Raw genomic sequence first — 12,295 nt, 5'->3', positions numbered from 1 at the left:
AAATCAAAACAATTTTGAGGTATCACCTCACACCTATCAAATTGACTGTTAAGACCAAAAAGGAAAATGACAAAACTTGGAAGGGATATGGGAAAATTGCGATACAAATGCACTGTTGGGGGAATTATGAACTGCTTCAATCATTCAAGAGAACAGTTTGGATCGTTGCCCAAAGGATTATAAAAGAGTACATTTCCTTTGATCCAGCAATTGCATTAATAGGTTCATATCACAAAAATATTTTAAAAAACACAAAGAAAGACCTTTATGTACAAAATATTTAAAGCAACCCCTTTAGGGGGGCGTAGGGTTCAAAGGATTGGAAAGTGAGGTGATACCCACCAATTGGGCAATCACAGAGTATGTTATAATATATAATTTTCATGGAATATTATTGTGCTATAAGGAATTTCAAACAGGATACACTCAGAAAAACCTGGAAAACTTTCATAGCTTGAAGCAGAGGGAAATGAGCAGAATCAGAAGTACATTGTACACAGTGTCAGGAATACTGTACAATGAACCACTGATAACTTAGTTATTCTCAGCAATACAATGATCCAAAATAATCCCTAAGAACTTCAGAATAAAAACAAACAGACAAACAAAAAATAAACCCACCATTTCCTGCCAAAGAAAGAACTGATGGGATCAGAATTCAGACCAAAGCAATTGTTTTTCCTTTCTTAATTTTTGTTTTAGTTTTCTTCCATAAAAGGATTGATATGGGGGGAAATACATGAATGAACATGTAAAATCTATATATAATTGCTTACCATCCCAGTGGGGGGGGGGAGTTTGGTGGGTATAGAATTTGAGACTTAAAATTATTTTTAAATGTTGGAAACTCTTTTTGCATGTAATTGGGAAAAATAAAATAAAATGAAAGAATAACAGATAACTGAACCTGTAAATTCATTAATATGAGAAATAGAATAATTCAGTGGAAAGGAAACTATATCTAGTTTCATAAAATATGAATTCAAATTCTCTTTTTATCATTTATCATGATAAATATGTGACTTTGACCAAATCACTTATACTCTCTAGCTTTCAGTTTAAATACTTATATAATCTGTGTAGATAGAAACCAGTCCCTACTGGTTTGTCCTACCCCACATCCCATTTTGCATGCATACTTTGGGTGATGGAGGGGGACAGGAGTAAAAAGGTGTGGTGCATGAGAGGGAGCTTTCTCTCTCTCTCTCTCTCTCTCTCTCTCTCTCTCTCTCTCTCTCTCTCTCTCTCTCTCTCTCTCTCTCGGTGTAGGGGTGGAAGAGGGTCTTTGAGTGGGAGCTCTGGTGCCTGCTGTGCACTTCAGGTTTTTTTGCAGATTTTGGCTGGCTTCCTGATTCAGCTTAGGTATGTAGCTAGATGAAATTTTCTGTCCCATTCCCTCATTTCCCTTTTTTTCCTATATCTCCATTTTTATTAAAAGCTTAATTGTTAAGAGCTACTAACAGACTCCTGACTTGAGAGTTAATTTTATAAATGGTGGCCACACTTTTTAAAATTAATATTGCATTTAATAATATTACTTTCACTTATTACAAATGAAGGGTTTGGGTCAGATGACCTCAGAAATACACTCCCACTTTAGATTGATGGTGAAGATATTGCATAAAATCTATTTTGTGGTTCAGATATGAAATAGGAAGAAAATAACTTTAGATTATAATTCTCAATCTTCTATATCATGAAAATGTTTTCAAGAAAGAATAGGAAAAAAGTGCCAAGACAGCCCTGAATACTAGCACAAAAATGACATCTGATACAAATATAACTGAAATAAAATGACTTGTTGATGAAATTGGATTTTTTCTGTAGCATAAATTTTTGAAATTTTACCAGTGATAAGTTTGGTCCTAGATCAAAATAACAAATAAATTATAGGAAGGGTTAAACATGAGAAACGTGCATGGCAGTCATAATAGTCACAGTCTGACTTCTTCAGACAAGTTATTGATGTTGAGAAGGGAGCAATCTACAAATGAAAACATCAATGATGGCAACATAATTTCTTATAAATTGCTGAAGGTTGAAAAATAATTAACATGGCGAAAAAGTGGAACTGAAACTACAAGCACTTGGAATAGAGAATATTTGATTTCCTTTAAAAAGTGCATGTGACAGCTGAGGACTTAATCAATTAGGTATATGAGCACCTTTGAAAGCCTTATGAATAGATATATTGTAAGTTTATAAATATTATCACTTTAAAATGGTGAAAAACAATAAGAGCAAGTCAAATTAGAAGAAATTTTACAGAGATACTATTAGAAATGTAAATGAAATTTTAAGAAGTAAAAAAAGTAGAAAAAGAAAAAATTAGCAAGGCCTCCAAATTTTCTATAGGATTGCATTTTTACTATTCATGACAATTGTGAAGAGTGAATGAAACTTTCTTTGTCTATCAATCAGTAACTTTTAAATTAATTAATCAAGAACTCAAAGCACCCCTACTTAACACTAAGTAAAAGAATTCACAAGTCACTTGATAGAGTGGGTGACAACTCCAGAGGCTACTGCCAACCCCCATGGGCAATGCGAGGCAAACCAAAAGACTGTGATTGGTTCCTATAAAGTTGAGAAAGGAACAGGAGGTGACATGGAAAAAGGACTATAAAAAGTCCTTAACTTCCTGTCCAAGGGACTTGGATCTTGGACCGTGACTTCACTTTTGGAGTTCGTCTTGGGAGACTCTGCAACAATGAAATGGACTGAAGGAAGAGACTCTTAACCTGGATTCTGTGTCAGCTTGCTGGGTGAGTAGCTGGCCTTCCTTTCTTGACTTCTGGAGAGATTTATTCTGGAGAGGCCTTCCTTCCCTGTAGGAGGCTGCATTGGTGGAACCCTTGCTGAGGACACCACCAGGTCCTCTGGCTGAAGATTATCGAGCCCTGCTGGGGCTGAGCCAGACACCAGAGCAACACTTAGGGTGGTAGGCTAGATATTTTCTCTACCCTCTTCTTACATTTCTCCACTTTTACTCTTTCTACCTCTTTGTAAATAAAGCTACTAAAAGTCATTTTGACTTAAGCTAAAATATTTTTAAATTAGTGATGACAATATTATTTTAGAACTTTCATATTAGGATAAAAACCTAAATTTTTAATATTCTTACATAATTAAGCTGCTATATTTGTTTTCTAACAAGTTAGGGTTGATCATGCTATAATCAAAGAACAAAATCACAGAACTGGAATGGACGTTTTGTCCAACCTACATGTAAACACATTCCTTAAAGGAATTTCTACTCTCATTCTATAATGAAGTTAATACATATTCCTCTGGTTTTTGCTTAAATTACCCCATGATGTATGGAGATAGTTGGTTCTCATCTTGGCCAGCTCCACTTACTTGGAAAGTTTTTCTAACATAAATACTAATTTCATCTCAATTCAATTTCTATACACTGAACCTGGATCTTCCATTTGATAGCCTTTACAAAACACTGAAGGACAACTTTCATGTCGTCATTGAGCTTTTTCTATTCTAACTATTTTCAGTTAATAAAAATTAACTTTACGTGACATAGACACCATTTACCTCTACCAAAAACCATAGTGCCTCTAAATGAAAGAGAACAGAAAGAGGAATGTGCATTATTGTTAAACACAGTATTAAGGAAGGCATTATATGATATGACAGACCTAAGTCCAGAAACTGTCCATCATTACTAACTGATGCCCCCAATGATAAAGTTTAAATATTATGCCTAGGAAACCAAATCATTATGAAGTAAGCCTAGGAAGCAGGCATGGACACAGATATATTCATCTATATGCTCATGCTGTGCTCATTCTTGTTTTTTCCTATTTCTGGAGATCTTTCCCATAATTAGAAGGATGCTCCCTCATATTTCATTTAGAAGATTTTGCAAGTCAGCCATGTTTCATTCCTCTTCAGGAAGCAATCTGGATTTCCTCTACTATACACACTTACTATGTACCGTGATTCCTCCTTCTACTGTCTTTTCATTTATTTATTTATTTGTTTTAAAAAACCCTTACCTTACATCTTAGTGTCAATAATGTGTATTGGATCCAAGGCAGAACAGTGGTAAGGGCTAGGCAATGGGGGTCAAGTGACTTGCCCAGGGTCACACAGCTGGGAAGTGTCTGAGGCCAGATTTGACCTAGGACTTCCCGTCTCTAGGCCTGGCTCTCAATCCACTGAGCCACCCAGCTGCCCCTTCCACTGTATTTTTACTTTCCTTTTACATTTTGTCTTTGCCATTAGAGTATAAACTCCTTGAGTGCAAGCACTGTCTTGCCTTCTGCTTATATTTGTATTTACATTTTGCAGAAATGATGACCCATAGAAGTTAAAAATATTTGTTCACTGAGTGACTGAAATAATACCTAGGTCAATAATTGCAAACCTATGGCATGGTGCCAAAGATGGCATGCAGAGCACTCTATGTGGGCACACAACCTCCCTCCCCCCCACCAGAGTTCATTATTAGAGAGGTAGAGGGACTTGAGGAGAGATCCTTCCCACTCTCCACCATGCCTATGACATTTTTTCATATCACCCACTCCTCTGCCCAACAGCTGAATGGGAGTACAGAGTGGGTAAGGTGGATGGCTCAGAGGTAGTGGAACTGGAGGGGAGGAGAGTGCTCAGGCCACAACCCTCCACCTCTTTACAATCCCTGAGGTCATTCCTCACTTTACCCACCCTTCCATCTAGCAGCCCAACGGGACCACTTCCTCTCTCCCCTGTGTGGGGTACCCAACACTTGGTTGGGGTAAGGGCCTGACATCTGGGGGTGTGGGGCAGACTGGCACAGCATTGGTTTGGGGGAAGGGTAAGGCCCAGCACTCCATCTCTAAAAGGATTGCCATCACTGATCTAGGTAGTGTGCTATAACAAAAGGCTGTTAACATGGTATCTGAAACCAGAAGTTTAAATCCAAGTTCCTAAACTTCTAGGTCACAGAGTACAACTTTTCTTATAGAAGAGAAAACTAAGGTCATGAGAGTTTAAATATGTTTTTCCAAGTTCATACAAGTAATGTCACATACTAGAAAGGATCAAACCCAACTAGCCCTGAAGCCAATGACCTTTACCACTTAGTTGTGGCTATATCTATGACCCTGAAATCTTTAAAGAGGCAGAGGATCAGTTTTCTCATCTTTAAAATGTGAATCATAAAACTGTCCCTAGCTAGTAGGGCTATCATTAGGAAAGAGTTTGGGGAATAAAAAAGCAACATGTCAGCCTCACATGTGTATCCATGTGTCAAGACCCATTCCTGGAGGCAGAGGAAAATGCCTGCAGCCAGAGACAAAATCTTCATATTATTAATAATGACAATAAAATCTTGGAGTTATAACATACTTCTTTGGGCTCTACATAGGTTTGATTAAAAAGCCTTTGGAGTATCTTTGTATGACCTGAAGGTCAAAGTAAATTTCAATTCATCATGAATATTTTCTAACATGACAAGTAGAAAAACCAGTAGTTTAGGAATGAGAGAAACTGTGTTCAAAATCTGATTCTGTTAGTTAGCTATATAAATTAGGTAGGTTATTTAATGCACCCCAGGACTGAATTTCCCATCTGTGGAAAAAAAAAAGCAGATGGAGATAGATTTCCTGTTCTTATATTATATTAAGACTGTTCTTATATTCAAATATATTATACTATGATTCCTAAAAGGTAGTGAACCTGATGCTGGGTAGGGACTAAGTTTTGATATTCCTTTTGGCACTCAGGAACAGGAGAATCTCATTAAGCATTTGGGTTCAGTTAAAATTTTGATGGAGATCAATCAAAAATTAAGCACCTGCCGAGGGCACCTCAGAGAAATAAGGGTCTCCATCAGGGTCCATCAAGTCAATGCAGATGGCAGAGCCCTGTGTTTGATCCCTGTTGTCTGAACATCAGGCCACAGGATGGATGGACACCCAATCAGACCCCTCTCTGTGACTCTCTTCTAACACTTTTTATTATTAAAATTATCATAATCTATATTTTAGGATAGCCCCAAGTTTTATAGAACAGATATTAAATCCCTTAATAGAAATCTACTAATTACTCTATAACAAACCAGCATTTAATGAGTTAATAGGTCCATACCCTCAGAAAAACAGCAAAAGCTGTTTTACTCTTTTTCTCTCTCTGCCTCAAGAGTTGAAAGACACAGTATGAAGAAACCACAATATTCTCACACTTCACTATTTTTCCACATTAGGCTTGTCCCCCCAAATTTGGGAGTTCTCACACTTAACTCTACCTTTTGAAATATATTGAAGGTTCTTTTTATTAAAATAAAACTTAGATAAAGTAGGGTTTTGGTAGCCTTGAAGAATGTTTAGAGTAAGTATAATCTGTATGTAGAAATACATTTTGCATGCCAACTCTCATGTAACTAATGTAACCTTGAGTTCTTCTCTGTTTTGATTTTGAAATGTAAATTTTTCCAACACTTGTGTGACTGTGAGAGAAAAATATAAAAATAAAATTTTACAGGAAGTTCTCAGAATAGCTTCCGGAAATCCACTGTGTCTCTGACTCTCTTCTTTCTAACCTAAACTGTACACCTTCCCAGACCCCCTGGAGCTGCTGGTTGACTTCCAGAAAGCACCCACTACATAGTAGGCAATGTGCTTGTTGCTGGAAATACTAAGAAAGCTCAAATGTGTCTTTACTCAAGGAGTTCATGATATAATAGAAGAGACAGCATATTTAAAAAAAATCTACGCACAAACAAGCTAAATACTAGATAAAAAAAAAAAACAACAAACCTAAACATTCATCACTTAGGCTTTTCCTTTCTTAGTTATTTCATATATAAAATTGTAATTTCATCATCTAGCTCACTGGATTGTTGTATCAAAATAATATATTTGATATGGGCTTGTGTTTACATATATAGTGCTTTGTAAACCTTAAAATTCTATATAAATATTAGCTATTAAGATTATTATTGTCATTGCAATTTCTCTAATTTTTTGACTTGCCAAATACTCATAGTCTGACTTATCTACTTAAGCCTTTGATTACATCTTACTGACAGTTTTTTTCCTAACAATTTGTTGTTGTGTTCATGTTAACACCTGTATCCTAGTGAAGAAGACTCTAAAACCAGTTATATATCCACTGGTACTTTTCTACAGTGTGGAAAGTGATTGTTTTCTTCAGAAAGCATGTTTCTAAGGCAAAGGAGCTAACATTTTGGACTATTATTATCTGATAAGCTTTTTGTTTAGATGTCGTATATCTGATAACAATGGAGGCAAGCAAAAAAAAATTATCTCAGCCTTGCCTAAGTTGGCTGTCAAAAGAAAGCCTACCTGACATGAGCTTTGAAATGGAACTCATGTTAATAAAATTATCGAGTGTTAATATCCAAAATAATACATACAGATCATTTAATCCTGCAATGAAATTAAAAATAAGTAAAATGAAGCCGAGAGATGAAGAATGACATGCTTGAGAATCTCATGTCTAGTAAAGCATCAGAGCCTTCCCAAAAAGTGAGGTCCTACCACTCAGTCTTATGCTTTCTTTCAGTTTAGTATAGATGCCTTACTGAATTGAATGAAATTTAAATGAACATAACAAACATTAAATTGATCTTAGGGGATAGAGATGTGAAGATCTTAGCTGTTATGGTTCATGTGTGGCTGATGAAAAGAAATATTGTCAACAGAAAATTGAGAAACTTGGATTTCCACAATGCCAGAATAACAGAATTATAAGAGATGTTAGCAGTTGTCAAGTCCAGTGGTTCCAATTTTAAACTTTTGGGTGTTAGGAATTATGATCTGAGGATTTTCTGTTTCGGAAAGTGTTTTGTGTTGTCCTAAGCAATAAATAATTATCCATTTATGTAACAAATACAATTCCTTCCTGTAAAAAGCATTCAAATACTTAAAACATTATAGTATTGTTTGTATAGTGATTAAAAACCATGATAATCATATCCAAAAAAATATGGTATTAGTACAATAATTTTATCAAATCTGACCTTTTCTAAATACAAAATATTATGTTTCTTAAACTGACATCAAATTGTTTTCAAAGCACTGGAAAGATTTGACATTCAAATGCAAATAATTTCCAAGGGATGATGATGTATATATTCTTATTTACTAAAATAAAATGAAATCACTGTTCTAGGCAACTCCTTAGAAAAACAAAAATCTCTTCCATAGCATACTAAATAAGTGATCATCCAGTGTTTCCTAGAATCAGATATTTATCTATCTATATATCTATATAGATAAGCCTATATAGACAAATCTATATAGAAAGGTCTATCAATATATCTCTATTTGAATATTTCTATCTGGATCTATATATTTAAATAAATTCTGGACTAAGTTGCCAATGAAGTCCTTCCAACTTTATATGTACATACATATATGCATATGTGTATATATGTATATATGTATATATATATATATATAAACAGAGAGAAAATTTAAAGTTGAAAGGGACTTTATTGACTTTTATTCAAAAGATATATTCATTATATCAGAGAGGTAGTCATCAACCTCTGCTTGAAGATTACAACTGAAGAGTATACTACTTAATGAAGTTCATTTTATTTTGAATGAAACTTAATTTACTTTTTACCAACTTTAATTTTCCCCCTTGATTCTATTTCCTTGTTTTAAATAATATTTCATTTCTACAATTACATATAAAAAGTTTTTAAACTTCATTTAAAAAATTTTGATTCCCCAAAACCTTCCTTCCTGCTCACCTGACTGCCCTCCCTGAGATAGTAAGGAATCTGATATGTATTTTACATGTACAATAATGTAAAAATATTTTTAAAAATTAAGAAGGAGAAGGAAGAGGAAAGTGAAGCATATTATGCTTTGAAGTACATTAAGATTTCATCTTTCTGAAGGCAGATTGTTTCTAACATAATTCTCTGTGATACACTGGGATCACAGAATTGCTATGTGTTAAGGCAATTTTCTTAATCTCTATCTCTGTCTCCTTAAGAGGCTAGAGAGCAAAATTTCTAAGTAGATTGGAAATGACAAGAGTCAGTGAGTTAGAGCTGAAGATTCCATTACCAGGAGACCAGGACTGAGGGTAGGAATAAGCCTGACCTCGGACAGGAAGTTAGGGAAGACAGTTGGTCAGTTAGGAGATAAGGAAGCAGATGCTGAAAGTTGAGGGCTTTTTGCCTCTGGGATCTCTAGAGAGCAGGAGGTCTGTCTCTGTGGCAAGGTCTGTCTCTGCTGGCAGTTGACTACTGATGGTTGGGCTGCTGTAGAACACTGATTGAAGGAATGAGTGAGTGATGGCTGTCTATTATTTTAGGGAATTAGGGAGTTAGTGAATAATTTATAAATAGAGTAGAATAGATTATGCCTGGTGTGCCAGGCAGAAGAACCTGTCCTGGGAAGACAGTTAGAGATAGTTTTAGGAAATTTTAAGTATATTTATAGGGTATAAGATTAATAATCTCTCTTTCCTCTTTTTTGTCTTTCTATCCATACTTCTTAAATTAAATAAAGTTTCTGTTAAACTACTCTCCTTACTTTGTGGAATTCCTTAATTTAACCCTTACATAAGAATGAATAGGTCAGTGATGGTGAACCTTTTAGAGACAAGATTGCCCGGCCCTGCCCCACCTCACCCCACAGACCCAGTGCTGTGCCTGCCTCCCCTACAGAGTGTCAGGTATGCCCTGCTCCACTCACCCCACACAAGGGAGGGAGAAACTGCTCCCATCAGGCTGCTGAGTGGAAGAGTGAGTGAAATAAGGAAAGTCCTCAGTAGTGTAGAGAGGGGAAGGGGAGTGGCCTAAGCATTCTACTACCCTCCAGCTCTACCACCTGTGAGCCACCTAGCTTATTCACTTTGAACTCCCAAAGGGGCAAGTAATGTGAAAAATTGTCCTTAGGCATTGTGGAGAGGGGAAAAGGAGGAGCTCTACCTGAGTTCCTCTGCTGTCTATATTTATCTCCTCTACTATGGATATTTACTTTTCTCTGAATTATATTAATATTGATGTTGGGAATCCATCTCCTATTTTCATATTATCAATGATCCACCACCCCCCTTTTTTTTCCTTCAAAAAAAATTTCAGTTAAAACCTAACTCAGTCAGCTGCATACATCTATAATTATAATTTTAATTTCTTGAAAGTAAGAGTTTATGTCTTTCAAATTTTTGTTACTAGAACACAGCAAGCACTTTAGAAATCATCCTTGAGTCTTTGTTATGCTTTTGGATTTTTTACACTGAAGAGAAGAAATGAATGAGAGGAATAAACAACATTAATGAAAATGATAAATATGAACAATATTTTCACCTTCAGCATGACTTTTGTATTTTTAATTAAATAAAAATGGTTAAAATACAACATACCAAGGAAACGAGTGTTCTTATTTTATGCTGACAGTATCTCAATGATGTGTCAAAAATTAAAAAAAAGATTCTAATCATTCCATAAAGTATTTGAGAATGTAGTCTATAATTCAATCTACTCATTGGACAGACTTTGTCTTCCAGAGTTAGCTCAAGTGTAGTCTCTTGGGACAAGAGAGGAGTCATTAAACTGAATGCAAGAGATTTCCTAAAAAGGAACTGATGATTGGGGGCGAATGGAAGTTGCAAGAATTTTTATTGTATGATCTTGTAGAATTTTGAATTGTAAATTTACCTCATTAATAACCAGGTGGTGCTTTGATCAAGTTGTGGCATATCATGATGTGAATTTTGTGATGTTTATTTTTTAAACTATATTTGAAACAGTATGACTTTTAAATTAAGAGAGCACACCTTTAAAAAAATTGTGTGCAAGTAGCAAAGTTTACATATGGGTCAATTTTAGATATAGCAAGTGCTTGTGATATTTAGTGAATTGAATGAACTGATTTCAAGGAGAGGACAAATTATAAAGCTTGGTTCATTTCATATTATAATGTATTTTCCCCTATGTTTGTGAGGAGGTGTCAGATGAGTATCAGTTTGTCTCCCTTTGCGTAAAACTCATTTGTTTGAGTTTTAAAAAGTTATTTAATTTATCTGTGGCTACCCTTAAATGCAGGGAATATAAATTCCCCTGTTATGTTCTCTTGGAGTAAACTGTTCAGCACAGATGCAGTGACTGAGGTTTTTATTTGACAAAAATATTTAACTGCTGCTATTTCATTCAAAGGATAACAATTATGGCTATGATTTTTAACCTTACGTAGTAAAGATAGAATTTTCATTGTACAAGTATTTCATGGAGCTTTTCTTTTCTTCAGAACTATACATAAAGCAAAGATAGCCTTGCCCCAACATTTATTCCAATCAGGTTTGATGTAATGATTATATTTGCACATTGCCATCTTGACACAAATGGGTGCTTTTAGAGTTAAAGGGGGAACAGCAGGCTCTGTGTACAGCTTGCTTTTTGCCTTAGAATGTAAAACCATTTCAAATATTTATGTTTTATATTTGTGTACATTTCTCAAGATTTAAAAGTGAACAATTGTCATCCACTAAGCATCATATTTCTCTAAAAACTACATATAGTCTCTTCTGATCAGCTCATTTGGTTAGAAAAATGGTGCTAATGAGGCCAAAGTCATGGTTTGGATCCCTCTGTGGGCCACGTAATTTTGCACAAAAATAAAAATAAAAATGTTCCATAACAACAGACTCTGCCCTTAACCCCAACCAGCTAACTCATTGATATGTGCCATTATTCATAATGGGAATTAAGAGCATGTTAATGATTCATTGCAAATATATTTCCACTACTGGAATAACAATCTCAAAGTATATTCTGGTTTAAGGAGCATTTTTCTCCATATTTATGAAATAGCAAAATGTGGATGAAAAATTCAACAACTGCATTCCCTTAAGAGAGAAGCTTTGGTTGGGGAGGTATGGCAGGATTCTGTCCTGGTGAAAGATGATGGTTTTCCTTTCTGCTGTTGTGTTTTAGTGGATTGTTTGCATGACTACTTATCCAACTAAAGGGATGCTGTTTGCTCTGGAATGTCCCATCTTTTTTTGAAACAGGTTTTAGCTTCTTTGCAATCACAGTGCAATATCGTGTACTATTCATATGTTTTCAGTCAACAGTTTATTTTTGTCATAATAAATAATTACTTTTTCAAAAAAAAAAAAAAAGGAACTGATGAGGAGACAGTTTTTTTTTTAATATGTAAAGAACCTGTCTAGTGCAGTAATTTTTAAATGTATTATGTGTCCTCCACCACTTTGACTATCTGGAAAGGTTCTTGAATATATCCTCAAAGGTGTGTTTTTAAATGCATAAAATAAAATGCATTGGATCACAAAGGAATCTAAATTGAAATCT

This window comes from Gracilinanus agilis, chromosome 2 (assembly GCF_016433145.1).
Source record: "Gracilinanus agilis isolate LMUSP501 chromosome 2, AgileGrace, whole genome shotgun sequence".
Taxonomy (NCBI): domain Eukaryota; kingdom Metazoa; phylum Chordata; class Mammalia; order Didelphimorphia; family Didelphidae; genus Gracilinanus; species Gracilinanus agilis.
This window is presented reverse-complemented; position numbering follows the sequence as displayed.